Raw genomic sequence first — 21,739 nt, 5'->3', positions numbered from 1 at the left:
GTGCTTAATCCATGAAATAGGACCATGTTCATGTGTTTACGGACCTAGAATAGTCCTAGGCCGTAAACACACATAAAATGGGTTTTTGAGCCTTAAAACCCTTCCAAACCACCTTTAGAGCTTAGATATGACTTAGGGGTTTAAAGGCTGGACTTAGAACACCTAAACCTCAACATTTAGGAGGTAAACATGATTTTGTGGCCCAAACACATGCTTGGACCGCAAACACCATTTCTTGGGCAGTAAACTCCTTTTTATGTCTTAAGAAGCCCCTTAAACACCTCCTAAGCCTTGGAATAAAGTCTAGAAGCAACCACAAATGAGTTAGGAGCCTTAAACTTGATAAAAACCGCCCCCATAGGAGCTTACGGTTGTAAACCCCCCAAGGATGGGCTCCTGGGCCGTAAACTCCTATAACTTAGTCAAATGATGCCCTAATTTCACCCCATGACTTGTATATTGAGCTAGAAACACTTGGGATTGACCTAGGACCACCAAAACACACTTTGAATGGGCACATAAGAGTTTACGGCCGTAAACTCCTAGTTTACTACCATAAACTCCTCAAATGGTCCTTAGGATGTCCAAATTGCCTTCCAATGCCTTAAAACCAAGCCTAGCACTAACCCACAAGAGTTGTAAGACCATTTAGCACCCTAGAACACCCCACCATGAGTTTACGGCCATAAACTCATGGGGAGTTGGTCATTTGGGCCAAAAACTCCTTTAGGAGTTTACTCTTGAAGAGCAAACTCCAATTCCAAGCCTTACACATCAATAGATGCCACCCGGGTCACTCCAAACACTTGTAATGAAGTGTTTTCGCGACTAGAAGTGTATATCCTCAACTAATTAGTAGTACAAAGCCTAATTAGATACAAATATGTATCTTTTCTTATTACATAGGAACATCGCACGCGTTCAAGCCCCGAACTGACGTTTAGCATTCAAACCGACACCTTCCACAACTGGTGAGTTCATAGCCCAACTCATTTTTCCGTGTTTTTCAAATGTTTTCAGGGGTAATACAAGCAAAAGTACTAGGAAATCTTGTTGTGACGACCCGATATTTCGAGGCAATATGATGGAACGCAAGTCAAATTTAGGTCAAAATTTAACTTTCCTAAAATCTTATTTGGGTTAAATAAAGTAGTAGGTATCGTATCAAGGTTTCCAAGCATATAAATAACACTAAAATCCGAGTTATAACGAAGAAGTTATGACCATTCTAAGTTTTCCGACAAAAAAACGGCAATACGAAGTTACGTAAAAACTCGAATCGGAGATCGAACGACTTTTGGCCGGAATGACCTAAACGAGAATCGAAGGTCTCGACAATGGTATTTTAGCGGTAAAAGGTCTGGCAAAAACCGACGTCAGATAAAGATGTTATGAATTTTTAAAGAAATTCCTTAATCACATCATTTTAATAAATAAATAATAAAAATAATTTCATAATTTGTCAATGAAATCTAAACGAAAGTTGTAGATCTTAGTCTCACCTTCGCATGGATATAAAGATCGTCAAAAACGGAGTTCGTATGCATATGAATTTTTGAAGTTTATATAAAATAAATATAAATTTAAATATAAACTCCCGGTATTATCCGAAGAACGAGTCAGCGGTCCGATCCTTCGTACGCCCCGCGTACTCGGATGCTAGGCTCCGGTTCATCCACTTCGCTCCGATGTTTCGACCGAGGATGCGCTCATGCATGACGCATGAGTACGCAGCGCGTACTCTAGTACGCCCCATGTACCGAGGCTTCCCAGACCACTATAAATAGAGATGTGAGGGTCTCCGGAAAAATTGCTCATTTCTTCTCATTTCTCTTACGTTTTGCCTCGTTTTCCGTGCACATTCAAACCCGAAGCCCTGGTCATTTTGCTCAAGTCCCGAAGGTCGATTCTACTCCCGAGAATCCCGAGAAAAATCCGTTTCCCGAGACGAAACTCTGCCCGGTTTTCCATCTCGCTATCTTAAAACTTCCAAGTGATTTCATACCCCCTATAATCCACACTTTTAAATGTTTTATAAATGTTTTTATATGCTTTTAAGGGGGGAATACAAGTAAAACACGCGATGATTATTGTATGTTATATAAAGTTTCATTATACACTTTTTATCAACGGAATCACATGTGATTTATAACTATTATAAGGAAGCTTTCATATGCAAAATGTATCACGATAACATCATATCTTTTGAAATGAAAAGTGTTGTTATTATTGTATAAATCAAACACACTGCTTATACTGTATATATATATATATATATATATATATATATATATATATATATATATATATATGTCCATCTTAGGCACTACAAAAATTATACCTTTCATAACAAGCGAGCATTTCACTAGGGATTATTATACAAACGAGACACACTTCTACAAAACTATAATAAGTATAGTTTTGTGAGAACATCACGAACTTTTATATACTAGAAATACTATTGCAAGGAGATACATTCATATACAAGAATAAACGAATATTTTCATAGATACTTCAAATAGTTTTCACAAACGTTTTTACATGTTGAAACACTTTTAGAAACTGTCTTACAAACTGTAGGTTTCCTTTTGAGTCTGTTATATTTGTGTTTTCAAACAAAGGTTTTCTCACACTTAAACTGTATTGTCAAACGGTCTTTCTAACCGATTTATAAACTGACATCAAGTCATAAATTCCTATTTATTAAATGTTGGGTTAAAGATTGCGTCATTGGGCTCGTTTATTAAACCTTTTATTTTGTACTCCGGTTTGGGCCTGTCCAACCGAGAGCCATTTAGGTTTATTATATAAGTATATGCTTGCATGCATATTAGGTTAACGATAATTACAATAGCATTACAGATTTCATTTATCGTTCTTGTAAACCTACTAATCCTCTACAGTAGATGTTCTTAATCGAGCTCTTCTGAGGGTTTTGTTTTAATCATTCGACACGTTTGATTCATCGTTGAGTTGTTCTTTATTTTGCATTCGTTCTTACTGTTTAAATATTTATTCACCTGTTTAAGATCTAATCGATCTTCTAGATTAAGTTTTAATCTCATCAATTGGTATCAGAGCAGGAGGCTGTGTAATCGATACACATCTTTTCTGTGAAAAGGTTTCAATTAGGGTTTTTCCGCAATTACTGATATTTATTGAGCCGTCATCTCATTATTGACGTATCTTGATATTTATTGTTTTGCCCTAATCTGATTTATTACAAGTCTGATCTTTGAACAGGTTTTTCGATCATAATGGACGAGTCGCAATCAAACCCCATCAATATTTCCAACAGCATCGGTTCAACCACGAAGCTTCCAATCCTATATACCCATGATTATGAAGTCTGGGCGCATCACTTCGAAGACTACGTTATAGGATCTGAGGAAAATGGATACCTCATATGGGAAGCAATTATCAATGGACCGTTTTCTCATTCTGCAACGTCGAGGATAATCAAAACTCAAAAGGAGTATAATGATCTGCTGAAGGATGTCAAAGATATTGTGTAGGATGAAAAAGATAATTCCAGTGTAATATCAAGGCGTTAAGATTGATAAGATTCTCCCTTTAATCCGACACCTTCAGGTTGGACAGCTCATGCACGACGGCAAAGGAAGTTTGCGATAGACTTTGCGAACTGTACTCTACAGACGAGGATCTTGAACATTCTATCCAAACCTTGCTCTTATCTGAGTTTGGAGAATTCAGGCAAGGAGCCGAAGAAATTGTGACCCAGACGTTCGATCGCTTCAATCATCTTCTCAGCAGGATGATCAAACATGACATCGAAAGGAAGCTTATCGAGCAGAAGGTTACGTTCTTGAATGGTCTAAGGTCAGAATGGAGAGCTGTGGTGTCAACAGTTAAAGCCCATGAGCAGTTTAAATCATACTCTTTGGCGAAACTGGTGGGTATTCTCAAGTCCCAGGAGAAGATTGTGCTGCAGGAAAAGAACGTTGTTTCAAGCCTAGGTTCACTTTCCCTCCTATCAAAAAGTAAAGCTGTGATGGAGGATGAAGACCTCAACTTGGAGGAGTATGACCTCACGTCTGAGGATTATGCTATGATGGTGTCTAACCCCAAAAGGTTCATTAAGAAGAGATTCCCCAGCAACAAAAACCGAAACTGGCAGGGGAGTTATAGTTCAGAAAAGGTTAACAATGAACCGAAGGTTGAAGAGTCCAAGAAGGAACCGAAGGCAGATGGCGATTCTGGAGTAAGTTGTTACTACTGTGGTGGGAAAAACCACTATGCTAAAGATTGTGTCCTCAAAAAGATGGCTGAAAAAGATGAGGAAAAGGATGAGGAAGTTGTACTGCAGAAAAGACTTGATGAGATGAGAAAGAAGAAATCTACCGCTAACCCTTCCATGAATGCTCTAATTGTGCAGGGTTCGGTTGCTGATGACGAGTTCGGTAGCGTGGAAGTTTGGTCTACTGACTCAGAGGAAGATGAAGTGAGGAAGCCTACTCATGGAAAGGCTTATGTGGCAAAGGAGGAAAGCAGTGGAGGAAGGTGCTTCATGGTGTCCGATGTATCTCAGATGAGGGGATACAACACTGATAATGGAAGCAATAAACCGAAGGAGCAGCAGGACATGTGCTTTACGGCCAAACCACTCAGCCAGCAGTTCAACGAGCTCGATGAACTGATCAAGAAGGTACCATCGGTTTTTGTTTCATTTAAAGTACCACAATCCTCATATGAGAAAGAACTAAAAAATGTTAATACAAGAATTTCTCATCTAGATAGTAGCTTAACTCAAACTCGAGTCACCAATTCTAACCTAACTGATCAATTAAGCAGGGTGTCTTCGAAGAGTGAGGAGCGGCGGATGTGGATCGAGTTGAAGGAGTCTGAATTAGTTAAAATAAAAGACGAAAATATTTATTTACAAAGAGACAATTTAAAGTTGTTAAAACAGCGGAATGTTTTTTGTTTAATTGCAAAACGTCTTTATTCTAATATTACTCAGCTTCACTTGGACTGTGAAATAGGCCAAAAGATCCATCGCATGATTTTGCCCTTCCTTGAGTTTAAGGAGGATGAAATCGATGCCGAAGCTTATAACTGTGAGAGTGTGATATCATCTGATGACGTCAATCCGACCTACATGTATGGACTGGACAAAATAGAATCTTTCTTTAAATCTAAGGACCACAAGGACATGCTTAAAAACCTTTTGGATGAAAATGATAGACTCAAACTGAGAACCGAAACCATACAAAAATTTGACTCTTTAAACGCCAACTTGAGCTCAGAAAACAAAATAGATGTTGAAAATGCATCTGAGCTTAATGAAGACGACAACATGAGTGAAATTTCTGTAGAGGACACGGTTGACTGCTCAGAATTTGTAAAAAGCGAACCTGAAAACCACAAGAATCTAATTTCTGAAAATTCTGTGGAGTTCGCTCGATTGTCCCAACAAAAGACCCCGATCTTAGCAGAGAAAGCAGTTGTATATCAAAAGGTCAGGACCACTCCGAATCAAGTCTACAAGGTCACTGGAGTAATCGAGCATCAGACCGCTGAACTCACAGCTATTATGAACGAAGACAATGCTGATGGCTGTGATGAGTACTTCTGGTCAGCTCCAATAGATAATGCAAACGAAACGGTGGGCTTATCAGAAAGAACCTCATGGATGAGTAAAGGTAGATACATACCTGAACCCTTGAACAAGCCGGATAATTTCGATGAACCAAACACCAGTGGTACGAAAGACATTCCTCAAGAGGATGGCAGTTCGGCAAATGAAGACATTCCCTCTAGTTCCTCAGTTCAAAGTGAAACTCCTACAGTTCAAAGTGAACCAGCCAAGGAAAAACCAAAAATGAAAGCCAATATTCATCATCAACCGAAGCAGATGAGGAATAAGAAACGTGAAAGGAACCAGAGATATAGGAAGAATCTCTCTGAAAGGAAACAATTCTGGCAATCCCAGAATGCATACTTCACACATCAAGACAAGAATCTAAAGTTTGAGAACAATCCTGTCAAAAAGCATGAGAGTCACAATAACCGAAAGCCTAGGTTCGGTTCTGAGAATGACTCCAACCGAAAGCAAAGGTTCGGTTCTAATAATGACTCCAACCGAAAGCAAAGGTTCGGTTCTGATAATGACTCCAACCGAAAGCAAAGGTTCGGTTCACAGAACGACTCCAACCGAAAGCATAGGTTCGTTTCTGAAGTCAAAGGAAATCAAAACTCTAAGGTTAGTCCCACCAATGTTCAAAAGCAAAAGGGTAACCTAGAGTCTCCAGCCAAAAAGTCATCTCAATCTAAGCCCACTCCTTATCATTCATCTAATTCTTCTAATTCTTCCAATTCATCTCCATCTTGCTCTAAAGCTCATTCTGTTCGTTCTCAAACATCTCATTCATCAGCTGAACAAAAGGGCAAACAGAAGGTTAATGAATCCAAAACAGAGTCTAAACCAAACGCACCTAATCCTAATAAAATCAAAGTTTTTACCATTAAAAAGAAAGATGAAACAACACTTATAAAACGAACATATCTTGTTGACATCTCTCTTACTGTTCCTGTTCCCATGAAAAGCTCAGGTGGACCCAAGAAACTTTGGGTTCCTAAATCTGCTTAATTTTTGCAGGTTATAAGTGACGAGCAGTTCGACAAAGAATGGTACATCGATAGTGGCTGCTCGCGTCACATGACAGGGAGGAAAGAAGAGCTCAGGGAATACAGGTCTCTTGCAAATGGTGGCAATGTCAAGTTTGGAAACAATTCTTTCGGCACCATAAAGGGATACGGGATGATAACTAATGGTGACTTTACCATAAGGAAGGTGGTATATGTGGAAGGACTACAACACAACCTCATCAGTGTATCTCAGCTTGTTGGAGGTACAGGTCTCAAAGTCTCATTCGACGATGAAGGTTCTGAAATTATTGAGAAGAAGACAAAGAAAGTAATTCTCAAGTCGGAGCGAAAGGGTGAAATGTTTCCTCTAAACCTTAAACCCATCAAAGGAAAGCCAGCTATATGCTTGTTATCAAAAGCTCAATCTGACGAAAGCTGGTTGTGGCACCGAAGACTCTCTCATCTCAACTTTAAAGATATCAACAGACTTGTCACTGGAGGTCATGTTCGGGGCCTTCCATTGCTCAAGTTCGACAGAGATCATTTGTGTGCTGCATGCGAAATGGGGAAGCAGAGTCGTCAAAGTCATCCATCTGTAATTAACACAAAAGTTGTTGAACCACTCGAATTACTTCATATTGATTTATGTGGTCCATCATCTATCGAAAGCATCGGTGGTAGCAAGTATATTCTTGTTATTGTTGATGACTTTTCACGATTTACATGGGTGTTCTTTTTAAAGCTCAAATCTGAAGCGACTCATAAGCTGAAAGTGTTCATCAAGCAGATTGAAGTATAGCTCAAGAAGGTCGTTCGCAACATCAGGAGCGACAATGGTCTGGAATTCAAGAACAGGGAGTTTGAAGAATTTCTAGCAGAAAAGGGAATAAGTCACAAATTCTCAGCTCCCTACACACCACAACAGAACGGAATTGTCGAAAGACGAAATCGATCTTTGTGTGAAGCTGCCCGAACTATGCTAAGTTTCGCTTCCTTACCTCTTTATTTTTGGGCTGATGCCATTTCTGCTGCTTGTTTTACACAGAACATGTCTTATCTCAACAAACGATTCACGCTCACACCATACGAGATTCTCAACAACAGAAAGCCCAATGTGAAATTTTTCCACGTGTTCGGATCACGATGTTTCATCTTTAACTCTAAAGAACACCGCAACAAGTTCGATGTCAAAGCCGACGAGGGAATCTTTCTGGGCTACTCTCTCACATCCAAAGCATACAGAGTCCTAAACAAGCGTTCGAGAAAAATCGAAGAGACCTATTACGTGACTTTTGACGATAGCTATGTCAAAAAGCTACAGGCCAAAGAAGACACAGCTGAGGCAATCTTTCCTCAAACTGGCCAAGTCACAGTCTCGATCGCTAATCTATACGAGAAATTTCTGGAGCTCTTTGACGAACCAGAGAAAGCTACTCTCTCAGAAGCAAATGCAGCCGACAACAAGGTAGACCACATGAAGCAAATTGTCGAAGAAGCTGCCAGGAGAATGAACGAAGGAGGATCGAATTCTGATGAACCTCCATCCAAAGACGTTTCAGTCGAGGGGGAGCCAAGCTCACATGTCGAGGGGGAGCCAAGCTCACATGTTGAGGGGGAGCCAAGCTCTACATCTGCAACCGAAAGTGCTTCTCCAACCGAAGGTGCATCAACGCCTGAAAGTCCAGCACCACAAGAAACCTATGAACCTCAAGTTTCTCATAGCTCATCAATCGAGGGGGAGCATAGTGATATGACGCTCGACTACGAAAGCCAATCCGAGCCAGAAGAAATGATCAATGCTGAACTAGACCCCACCTTTGATCCAAACTACCCTCCTCTTACCAAATGGACCAGAGATCGTCCTATCTCTCAAGTGGTTGGTGATGTCTCCGAAAAGGTTCTGACCCGATCACAACTGAAGGCAAAACAGACATCCTTATTTTCAAAGGTTGAGTTTTGTATGTTTAACTCATTCGTATCAAAAATTGAACCGAAGACAGTTAACACTGCTCTCGATCACTCTGATTGGGTTCAAGCTATGCAAGACGAACTAAACGAATTTGAAAGGAACAAAGTCTGGTGCCTCATTCCAACTCCTCCAGATGCCTCGGTTGTTGGTCTCAAATGGGTCTTTAGGAATAAAATGGACAAGGAAGGGAATGTTATAAGGAACAAAGCTCGTCTGGTAGTAAAGGGATATTGCCAGGAGGAAGGGATTGATTATGAAGAGACTTTCGCTCCCGTAGCTAGGCTGGAATCTGTCCGAATATTTCTTGCTTACGCTGCCCACAAAGACTTTGAAGTTTTCCAAATGGACGTCAAGTGTGCATTTCTTAATGGAGAACTCGAAGAAACCGTGTATGTGGAGCAAACTCCTGGGTTCGTGAACGAAAAGTATCCAAATCATTGCTATATTCTGGATAAAGTTGTGTATGGCCTTAAACAAGCTCCGAGAGCCTGGTATGAAACGCTAACTAAATTCTTAAAGATGTCTAAATTCAAACAAGGTTCGGTTGACCCAACCTTCTTTCGCAAAAAGGAAGGTAACCACCTTATGATAGTTCAAATTTATGTCGATGACATCATCTTTGGCGCTACGAATCCCAGCCTAACAGCTGAATTCAGAAAGTTGATGGAGACTAAATTTGAAATGAGCTCAATGGGTCCTATTAACTTTTTCCTTGGTTTAAATATTAGACAGGGACCCGAAGGCATCTTTATCAATCAGGAAGCTTACACGAAGACTCTCCTAGCAAAGTTTGGTATGATGGGAGACTCCAAAGTCAAAGTCCCAATGGCATTCGGCACCAAACTAACTCCATCTCTAGACAAACCGGCTGTTGATATCACGCTCTATCGTCAAATGATAGGGTCACTAATGTATCTTACTGCTAGTAGGCCTGACATCATGTTTTCTGTGTGTTATTGTGCTCGATTTCAGGCAAACCCACGCGAACCGCACATGCTTGCAGTGAAGAACATTTTACGCTATCTCAAGCGAACCACCTCCTTAGGTCTATGGTATCCTTCCAATTCAGGCTTTTTCGTTCAAGCCTATTCAGATGCTGACCTTGGAGGATGTGGACTCGACAGAAAAAGCACAACTGGTGGTTGTCAATTCCTTGACGGGAAGTTGGTTAGCTGGCAATCCAAGAAACAAACGTGCGTGTCGTTTTCTACTGCCGAAGCGGAATACATAGCTGCTGCATCCTGCACCTCTCAAGTGATTTGGATCCAGAGTTAACTTCGAGACTATGGACTCAATATGAAGAAGATCCCACTATATTGTGACTCTGAAAGTGCAATTAGGATCTGTCATAACCCAGTGCAACACTCTAAAACCAAACACATAGCACTGAGGTATCACTTCATCAAAGATCACATGGAAGATGGAAACGTCGAAGTTCACTTCGTAAGGACCACTGATCAACTGGCTGACGTCTTTACCAAAGCTCTTCCTGAAGCATCATTCAACAGAATACTGCAAGGGCTAGGTATGATGGAATCAAAGTCAGTACCTCACACTACCTCTCAACCTCAAACGTAAGAAGCGAAATTGACCGAACGTTCAGGTTCGGTTAAACCATCTGACTCGCTCATCACCTCAAAGGTAGTTTTTCTTGGTTGTATATTTCTTGTACAAAATTGTTTTTCTTAGTGTTGAAAGTATTTTCTGATTGCATGTCTAAATTTCTTGGTTTTCTAAAATTTTCAAAAACCGAAACCTACCGAAGGTTCGGGTTCGGTTTCTTAAAATTTTCCAAAACCGAAACCTACCGAAGGTTCGGGGTCGGTTTTTCAAAATTTGCTGGAACCGAAACCAACCGAACGCTCAGGTTCGGTTTTTCAAAATTTTCTGGAACCGAAACCAACCGAACACTCGGGTTCGGTTTTTCAAAATTTTCTGGAACCGAAACCAACCGAACGCTCGGGTTCGGTTTTTCAAAATTTTCTAGAACTGAAACCAACCGAACGCTCGGGTTCGGTTTTTCAAAATTTTTTGGAACCGAAACCAACCGAACGCTCGTGTTCGGTTTTCAAAATTTTCTTCAACCAAAACCAACCGAACGCTCGGGTTCGGTTTTTCAAACTTTTCCCAACCGAAACCAACCGAACGCTCCTAAAGGTCCTTATCCCAAGAAGAGGAAACAAACGAAAGCTGCACAGTCCCCACAGCCGAAGAGGAGGAAGACTCAACCGAAGCGCAAGCTTGTCATCCCTTCCTCTTCGAGTGACTCAGAAGGTGAGAGTTCGGATTCGGACGGCTCTCAAGAAGGCGAAACCCCTCAAAGAGGCAGCACCCCACCCCGATCTCCTACTCCAGATATGGAAATCCATCATTCACCCATCCCTTCACCCACTCAAACTATCCATACTTCCATTCCGACCATAACCCCCACTACCACTATCCATCCAACCTCTTTCCCTATACCACCACCCATTTTCACTGATACAACTACAACCACTGCAAAGGTTACAACCAACGTATCTGATACGGGGGTTCATACCAGTGCAACCGAAACCCCACCTGTAACCGAACCACCTCAAACCAAAACCCAGCATACAACCGAACCTACCCACACTCAACCACCACCCGAAACTAGCCCACCCCACACTCAACCAAAACCTACCCAAACCACTACACCCCCAGCTTCACCACCCCCACCATCTCCAGATCATGCCTCTAATGGAGATAACCCGTTTCTTGGCGGAGACAACATGACCTTCGATTCGGTCTACTTTAGTCCGTTTCAGGTTCAGAGTGACGAAGACGATGATGCTCCAGTGACAAAGAAGCATCTTAAGGAGCTAAACGAGAAGGTTGATTTACTTCTTGCCTCATCTTCCAACCAATAGTCCTCTCTATCTGAAGCTGCACTTCAGAAGATTGTTGATGCCTTCTCGAGGGCTCTGCATGATTTGGTAGCCTCAGCCACTACGGCCATAGATGCCTCCACAAAAGCATGTGAGGCCGCGACTGCAAAAGTCGATAAACTATTCTCAGGCGCTTCTACCCTGTTAAAGTCCTTACAGGAGAGCGCTGATGCCACAAAGACAACTTTGGAACCGATTGTTCAGCAATTGGCAAAGTTCGTCTCAACGGAGTTGACTTCGTTCGCTACACTTCACCAATCAATAAGCGACGACAACTCGGCCCTTCGTGCCTCCATTGATGAGCGCCTCGCTAAGCTTCAGGAGGATCTCGCAGCTGAAAACTCATTGATGGACGTTTTGGCAAGCAAAACCACCGCCCTAAAGGTCAAGAGCACTCAGCTATGAAACTCTCAACAACAGCTTGAAGCTCTTCGATCCGAAAGGGAGGTTATCAAGACATGTGTTTTGGATGTACACGCTGCCTTATCCAACATCCTAGAAGCACACGATCCGATTCTAAACCATTCGGTGAGGCGAACCCTTGCTGAAAAGCTTTCTCCTGCCATGGACCTTCTCAGCAAAATAGAAGGCTTACCTAGTTTTGTGTCCGATCCGAAACAAGGGGGAGAAGGGATGAAGTCCGGATCGAAACCACCTCCTTCCTCCAAAGCTACTCACACAACCGAACCACCTCCGACTGGTCAAGCTTCGGGTTCGGGTGTGAAGGATAAAGGGAAAAATATAGCTGAGGAAGAAGATGAAGATGAAGATGATGAAACCATTGCGGACATGTTGAAACGAAAGAACAGTCGCAATATCGATGAAGATGTTAATCGTGTGGCGCAAGAGGCTGAAGAAGCCCAACGCAAGCAGAAGGAAGCTCACGATCTCCTCGAGAGCGGGAAGACTCTCTTCCCTGCATGGACTCGGGAGCGAATGATTAAGGAGGCCATAGATACTCCTAGCATCCTATGGCTCGAGCCGGTGATCTCGTTCGACTGCTACAACTCTTTCGACTCGCAGTTCGACATGTCGTTGACTCGAAAGGCATTTATCTTCCATGCCTTCTCAAATATTTTTGAAGTCCCTCATCCAAACCCTGAGGTGGATAGGGAGTTGATAGATTTCTATCTGAAGGTTGCTCGTCCTCAGTATCTAACATGGAGCGCCCAGAAGATAGTGAACGTTCGGGTATTGAAGCCTTACACCGAAGGAAGATTCATCAATGTTCGGTTCAAGGTGATTCGAGGGTCTGCAAGAACTGCACATCATATTTCCCTGGCAGATCTACCGAACTTAAATCCTCATGATTGGATCGTTCTGCATAACATCCTCTTGAAGAATGAAGCTGAATATGGTCCGATTATAGACCATATCAAGAGGATGATTGTCTGTTACATCATGGAGGTAGCCCTTATGGATCAAGAGCTTGCCACTGTCTTCAAGAAGAAGCCGAAGATAGCTCCTGTGGGATCGGCCAGTGATCTCAATCAAATGAAAATGGGCAAGATCGACCCGAGATGCAATTCGGTCATGTTCACTAGAGCAGAAGGACAGAAATGTCTCTTTGCTTTAGCTGACAAACATCTTTACACCACTGCTTGCCTAGAGCGTGTGTTATCGATCATCCGAAGGTGTAAAGAGAATTCAGCGGATGATGTTAAGTACTTCAACGACATGATCCAGTGGTACATCCGGTTTAGGCAGACGATACTGGCTCTTATCTCTCGTCTGTTTAACACTGTGAAGAAGAAAGTACCTGCCTCCGCTGCTGGCCCAAGTAACAAGTGAAGATCTCGCTCCAATTGACGCAAAAGGGGAGATTGTTGGGTTAAAGATTGCGTCATTGGGCTCGTTTATTAAACCTTTTATTTTGTACTCCGGTTTGGGCCTGTCCAACCGAGAGCCTTTTAGGTTTATTATATAAGTATATGCTTGCATGCATATTAGGTTAACGATAATTACAATAGCATTACAGATTTCATTTATCGTTCTTGTAAACCTACTAATCCTCTACAGTAGATGTTCTTAATCGAGCTCTTCTGAGGGTTTTGTTTTAATCATTCGACACGTTTGATTCATCGTTGAGTTGTTCTTTATTTTGCATTCGTTCTTACTGTTTAAATATTTATTCACCTGTTTAAGATCTAATCGATCTTCTAGATTAAGTTTTAATCTCATCATTAAACTTTTCAAAAGTTCTACAAAACTTCTTTTATGCTTTTATATTATAAATTGCATGCCTCTATAGGTATAGTTATATAAGAAATGTTTAAAATACTTAGGAAGACTATCCACCCTGTTTCCTTTTCCTCGATTTGGATGTGGTCTGGTGGGATATCGGGTACTCTTCCGAAGGTCGTTTAAATATTAGTTATATATTATTTGTACATATATGGTCATAAATGTTCCATCAGTTAATTCAGTTCCGATACTCTTGGGTAACAAGGGTGTATAAACCTACTTGGACACTCATCAATTACATTCTAGTAAACTATTATAGGAATAGTTTAGGGTATACAAAACATTATCTCTATTACAAGAAATTACACCAGAGTCAGTTCATTCATGAGTCTAGACTACATGCTATATGAAAGGATACTCTTACAAGGATTCCGCTTACATGAATACGATTACATAGATACGCTTAGCTGAGTACATTTACATAGATCATATATGACGAGTTACTACTACATATGATATGTGTAGATACTGTTATATAGATCACCTTCTTATCTTTACCTTGTGATACAATCACATAATCGACGAGATGAATTGGACTTTATATCCTAGTACCAAAGGATACCTTGAGGGACTAACCATTCCTATAGCCACTGTTAGCTACAGAGGATGATGACTTATCTACGGATGTCTACGGTTGATCAGTTTACGGCGAGTTTCCACATCGTGTGTATCTTTACTTAAGGGACTAACTATTCCTAAACCCAGCTGTTAGCAATAGAGGTAAATGCACATCTACGGATGTCTACGGTTGATCAGTTTACGGCGAGTTTCCACGCCGTGTGTATCTTAGTACCAAAGGATACAACATAAGTTATTATTACTTTTAGAGTTTTATAATAATAGTTAAACAGGGAAAAACCGTCACATTTTCAAGTGATGCGTACTTTCAAAACAGTCAGGTCTTAGTAAAAGACTACTTTCAAAACATTCGGGTCTTGGTAGAAGACTACTTTTATACTAGTAGGAAATATGGGATTTTCTAGAGTTTCATACTTATACTAAATGTTTCATCAATCATTCACCAGTCTTTCATAACAACTAATCAAAGCAATGACATTAAATACTTATGAACTCACCAGCTTAAATGCTGACCTACACTTTCAAAATAACTTGTATTCTCAGGTTACAAATAGACAGGTGCCGCTGCAAGGTTTATAGAAGACGGAGCAGTCAAGACTCATCTTTTATTTTGATCAGTTATCATGTTGTTTTGTACTATGAAAGAAAACACTTGTAACTAAAATTATACTATTAATGCAATAGATGATGTTGTTGCTTGTTTACTACTTTACATTTGTTGTGATGCATACATGATGTCCTCCGCCCCAGAACGTTTCCGCCGTTCTCGGTTTCGGGGTGTGACACTTGTACTCAACCTTATTATTTCAGTTCAAATGTTTATATTCTATATGCTTTTAATATCAAAAATCGGATTAACTAATAGTTCGAATTGTAGAGTTAGCCTTCAGACTAATAGTAGATTTCTTTATAAAATGTTATTATCCATGTTTCATTTTATAATCTTACGAAAGATTCATACTAATCATAAATTAGGATTTATACTAATAAGATACGCCCTCGGATAGTAACAGAACGACGAAAGTACAGTTAGGATCAGAACGACGAAAGTACAGTTAGGAACAGAACGACGAAAGTAACAGAACGGCGAAATTAACAAAACGAAGAAAGTAATAGAACGAATACGAAAGTACGCCTTTCGATGACACCAAGACTTCGGAAATACAGCTAGTGTACGCCTTGAGTGTCACCGGAGTTTCGGAAATAACTCGAAAGTATGCCTATGGATATCGACAGAGTTTCAAAAACATACGCCTTTGGATGTCGACAAAGCTTCGGAAATAATACTAAAGTACGCCTTTGGAAGTCACCAGAATATCGAATATACAGCTAATGTACGTCTCTGAGTGTCTCCAAACATTCGAAAATACAGATAAGTAAAGTAGATATTCGACATTCGAGTGTAGGATAACCAGGATATCAGTATACCTAGCTAATACGACAAGTATGATAGATACTGGTACATAGCATTCTGAACCAAGAACTAACCATGACTATTAGGAAAATAAGGTATTTTCCTCGGATACATAACTGCTCTTAACTAAATTGTGTAACGAACGAATAACTAAACTTACTAATAAGAAAATATGGGATTTTCTTGGATAACCACTTTTTCAGAAAAATCAAAGGAAACTATTCTTTTACAAAAATAAGCCGCTTATGAACTCACCAGCTTTATGCTGATTTTCAAACTGCTTGTATTCTCAGGTCCACATTAGACAGTACACCGCAATCTTTTGGAGAAGACGGAGCGTATAGAAGACACATCTTAGCTTTTTTTCATATGATATATATGTATAACTCTTGTAACACTTTGATTTCAAACAAATGTAATGATTCTATGTAATGTGATGTTTTGTGTTTACTACGCTTACTATGTACATTGGTTGCGATATACATGACATCCTCCGCCCCGGAATGTTTCTGCCATCGGTTTCAGGTTGTGACACTCTCCTTCATGAAAATGGTTGTGAGGAAACGCTTTCACTAAGAGAAATTTTAAGGAGATAGCGATTATGTAAATTGCATTCTCAAATTCGATTATGATTACAACATCCCTTTTCATAGTTCGAATTGTGAGATTTGGTGATTAGTCTGAATGTTGGAGAGTTAGTAATATGTGACAACCCAAAATTTTTATTCATATAAACTCCATAAGCAAGCACATTAAAAATTATCCAAATTCATCCCGAAACATTTTTGGCCGGATTTTAAGTCCGTTTGAGTATTTTATTTTAATTTTTCGTCAAACGAGCAATTAAATGGAAGTGTCCGTTAGGAGTGTTATATAGCAAATAATCGTTTAACACCTTGACTAGGTGTTTACGGCCAAACAAGGAAGTTTGGACCACAAACTCAAATGGCTATATATATGGCACTTAGCCATTTTTCCTTCATTTCTTCCATTTCAACCTAGAGAAAACCCGATTTCTCTCCCAAGGATCTTCAAATTTTCATCCCCGACACTTGTATATGTAAGTACTCCTATCCTAGAATACATTTAGGCTTGATATACTTCCATGTATTAAGAAATCACCCAAGAAACACCATGAACAAGGAGTTTACGGTCCAAGGTGTTCTTGGACCGTAAAACTTAAAATGGGTGCCAAAGTGTGCCCTAGTTCATTCTTTGCCTTGACAACTAGCATAGATCCTTTCCTTGATGAGTTTATCACTTGAAAAACACGAAACCCCCCCCCCCCCCCGAAGAATATGTGTTTACGGTTTGGGGAGCTCCCAAAACCGTAAACACCCCCAAAATAGTGTTTAAGTGCCCTTAACACCTTCCTATGCTCGTATAAGTGACTAGAACCTTGCATGCATGAGTTAGAACCACCAAAACACAAGAGAAATGGACAATCATAAGTTTACGGCTGTAAAACCATGTGTTTACGACCATAAACACCCAAGGGAGTGGTCCAAGGACCGTAAACTCCATAAAGTGTCCATTTTGAGCCCTAGTCACTTCCATAGCCCTTGATTCGAGTCTAGCATAATTACTTGAGTGAGATAAGACCTTTAAACACCCTATGGGACCACTACCATGATTTTACGGCCGTAAACTCATGGGGGTTATGGTCCAGAAACTGTAAACACCCCTAAGGGCCATCATTTGAAGAGTAAACTCCAATGTGAGTCCATACACTCTCCTTAATTATATGCAACCCTTGGTACTCCTAGCACTTGTAGCAAAGTGTTTTCATGTATTAGGACATCCTTACTTGCTTAATTAGTTATTAAATGACTAATTAGATACTTAAATGTATCATTACTTGTTAAATAGGATCTGAGTGTGTGTTCAAGTCCCCAATTGACACATAGCATCCTATACCGTCCATTCATCCGAATCACACAAGTCAGGTGAGTTCATACCCCTGAATCAACCTTTTAAATTATTTTAAATGCTTTTATGGGGGGGAATACAAGTTGAACTATAGAGTTATTAGATCAATCACATGTGATTAATAACTGTATAGAAAGATAGATTTTTGCTTGTTTAACTGCTTTATCCAGCTAAAGGTTTTCAAATCTCGTTTAAAGTAAGAATATCCCTTTTTAGATTATTATTAAAGATTTTCCCAAGGCTTTCAAATTTTGTTTTATAAACTGACATCAAGTCATAAATTCTTATTGATAGATTTTCCAAAGGTTTTACCAAAAGTTCTTTTATGCTAGTATATGGTAAAGTGCATGCCTATATATGTATAGTTATATAAGCAATGTTTGAAGGACTTAGGAAGGCTAACTTCTCTTAAATTCCTTTTCCTTGTTTGGATGTAGTTTAGAGTATCGGTTATCCGTCCGAAGGTCGTCTAAACATTGGTTATATATCATGTATACATATGTAGTCATAAAAGTTCTCTCAGCTAGTTCATCTCCGTTGGGTAGCAAATGCATCCTTCCATTATTCATATGTCTAGAACACCAATAACTATTATAGGAATAGTTAGGAGATTCTATTTACTCTCTCTCTCACTCTCTCTCTGACTCTCTCTCACCCACTCTCTCTCTCACTCTCTCTCTCTCACACACACACACTCACTCTCTCGGTCTCTCTCTCTGGTATGAAGAATTACTCAGGAGTCAGTTCATTTGTGAGTCTATACTATTATTATAATACTTTAAATAGAATATGACACACTATTTCCCGATACAATGCTTCATAGCACCATTGCCATGTAACCAGAGTCTCTTGGAGGGAGAGCGGACATCATGTGTATAGATCTATACGAGACAAACACTCCCGCATCCTGACTGCTAGCTACAGTCTGAGCCGGCAAGGCCCATGGGTGACATAATGTTACTAACTCTACGCGTGACCTGTAGGGTCATCAAGGATTCGATCGTCAATCGGCATGGTTACATATGAGTTCACATTCAACCCTTTTATTCCCTTTTAGACTGAGCCAGGAGTATCGTTCATTCGATACCATCCTGGAGTCTATGCTTTACTCCCTTTAGACTGAGCCAAGCGTATCGTTCATTCGATACCCTCCTGGAGTCTATGTTTTATTCACCTTTTAGACTGAGCCAGTCGTATTTTTCATTCGATACCCTCCTAGAGTCTATGTTTTACTCCCTTTAGACTGAGCCGGGCGTATCATCCATTCGATACCCTCCTGGAGTCTATGTTTTATTTACTTTAGCCAGCAGTATTATTGCTGAAGTATAATATTAGTTTCCCCTATTGTTTCTACTTGTGATTTTTCTCATAACTCCTTTAAAGTAAAAAACTATATTTTGATAATGATAGTATTTATGGGGAAATTACTCCTTAAAACATAAAACCGTCGGGTCTTAGTAGAAGACTGCATTGGATAGAGATACACCTTGGTTTAAACGTAGAACGATTGGGTCTTGGTAGAAGACTGCTTCTAATTTGAAAATGTAGGATTTTCAGGAAAGAATTCTAACACTCAGTAGATTCTAAATCACCACCTTTTCTGAGTTTATTTTGAAGAAAAACCTGTATTTATACTAATGTCATTAAATACTTATGAACTCACCATCATTTAATAATGCTGATACTCGCTCTCCAAATAAGTTGTATTCTCGGGTCATCGATAGATAGGTACACTCCGGGAGCTTTTGCGAAGACAGCCTTGTACCAAGCTGCACTCTATGTTATTCTCTGTATTTACTTTGATATTATTGTTAAATGTAACCTATGTAAAATTATTACTCTTAATGCAATGATTGTTGTACTTTGATTAATATACTGCATATGTTGTGATACTTGACATGACGTCCTCCACCCCAGAACGTTTCCGCCGTTCCGGTTTTGGGGTGTGACAGATTGGTATCAGAGCATTGTTTATAGTGAGCTCAGTATATCTAATCATAAAAGATATACAACCTATAAATACATCTGGGATAAAACACTCTGACCAAGAATTATACTTTCAAATATAACCATACTTTACAAAAGTATAAGAACATCCAGAATCTAAATACTCGAGCAAAGTATCACAAGAAGAACCATAATAAAAGTCTTTGGATGTTAACCATTACCGTCAAACCTGGGAAGTTATGTAATCGTACGCTGGAATAAATGTAACCTGATCAACTACATTTATTTGAGATGCGACTAACGTGTGCTTGGGAGTGATGGTGGTGTTGCAACAAATCTAAAACTTACCAAATAGGAATGCTAGAGCCAAACATAAAGATTAAAATACTATGGGAGTATTTTAGGATACTAAAAGACTCACATTAATCCCATAATCATATTCAGAAGTTAAGAATCAAACATGTAAGGACCATAAATAACCTTGTGTGAAAAACTAAAAAGATCCTTATTGATATACCTATGATTACAAAGTGTATACTTCCAAGATTATATATATAGTAAGGATCTCATAGGCTAAGAATGTGTGGTTTCGCTCTATTTCCCTTTTCCTTGTTTGGATGTGGGTAGAGAATAGTATCACATATTCGAAGGCCTATTAGATCTAAGTTATATATGATTTGTATACATTATGAAATTGTTGCAGGACTCGATATGGATCAGTCAATGAAAAGTTTTAATAATCTCTTAGGATTCTTTAGACATTTCCATTCTCGCATGAAACCCTTTAAAAAACCTTATCCACTTCAGTGATCGGCAGAGGAGTCGAATCAGACCCAGAAGAGGTTCATTGAGAAGGTTTCCAATTTGGAAATAAATGAACCAGGACGAGACTACTGAAGCCCCATGTACCTAGACCTTTTAGGGACATTGGTGGGGAATTCGCCTGAATTTTTGAGATTCCAGTCATCTATTAGGAGGTGATCATACTCAGGGCCATAATTAGAAGCAGGGAGAAGTAGAGATTCAGTATATCTACAAGAGAAGAGAACCTTAAGTAAGTACCCGAAGAAAACCAACGCCTATTACCGTCAGGGATAAGAGGTGGACGGAGGGAGCCAATGCATGGAACCCGAGAAATTTCTTTTCCTCCTTATCGTCACGCTAATACATCCAGAAAATAATACAATTTAGTGAGTTAGTGATTACACTACTCACAATATGTGCTAGGCAAATCGTTTTTCCCGTCGCAAGTAATATGAATAGATCGGATCTCAAACCCTCAATTGAGTGTGTTTAGCCATAAGTCTCCATGAGCCTATTCTTCTGTGATCTTCGTTCTGAACTTCCCTCAAATCTTTTCAAAACCGGAGAGTAAACCTCTCCAGTATAAAGATAACTTAGTAGGAACGACCCCCGTTTTATGTCTTTCCGATACACTCACTCCTACCCTGTTATCCGGACTGCATCATAGGGATGTTAGAATCTGACATATTCTAAAAGTGGCAAGAATTTGGTATTCTTACACTAATGATAAGGATTAGGGATTATGAAATGAGTTTCATTGGAAAAGTTTTTCAATTGATCTACTTCACAAAGCATGGACCATAGGAAACATAGTGTGCATGCCTGATGCATGGGACAACTATTGTTATAATTCAAGTGTCAAGTTGATTATTCGAAACATTATACAATGAATAATGAGTAATCAATATGGTGACTAAATAAGAGGTGTTTTATTTATACTCAAAAGCTTTGATGCAATATAGGATTAAGTATTATTATTGTGTTCCACTTTGCCTGTTTTGACTTCTAGGATAACTGGGTTATTCGAACCTCCACAGTCGGTCATACGTTGGGAGTAGGTATGAAGGAAGACTGTCATGAATCTGTCTGTAGATTGTCTAAAGTGTTTAGACATAGCACAACTTTGTTGCAGAGTTCATGAGTGCTTTAATAAGATTAAAGTATTAGATTAAACCCACGCTCACTTGAATCACTTCATGGATTTTATCACGAGTGATTGTGAGACGATAACATTGTATATTCTTGAAACCGAGACGTGTGAGTTGTTATTTGATGGTTGGTTGCACATTAATGATAAGTAAACGCACCAGTAACTTGGTGTTATAAAACTTATTGTTG

This window comes from Lactuca sativa, chromosome 3 (assembly GCF_002870075.4).
Source record: "Lactuca sativa cultivar Salinas chromosome 3, Lsat_Salinas_v11, whole genome shotgun sequence".
Classification (NCBI taxonomy): domain Eukaryota; kingdom Viridiplantae; phylum Streptophyta; class Magnoliopsida; order Asterales; family Asteraceae; genus Lactuca; species Lactuca sativa.
The sequence above is the reverse complement of the archived record's forward strand: the minus strand, read 5'-3'. Positions refer to the sequence as shown.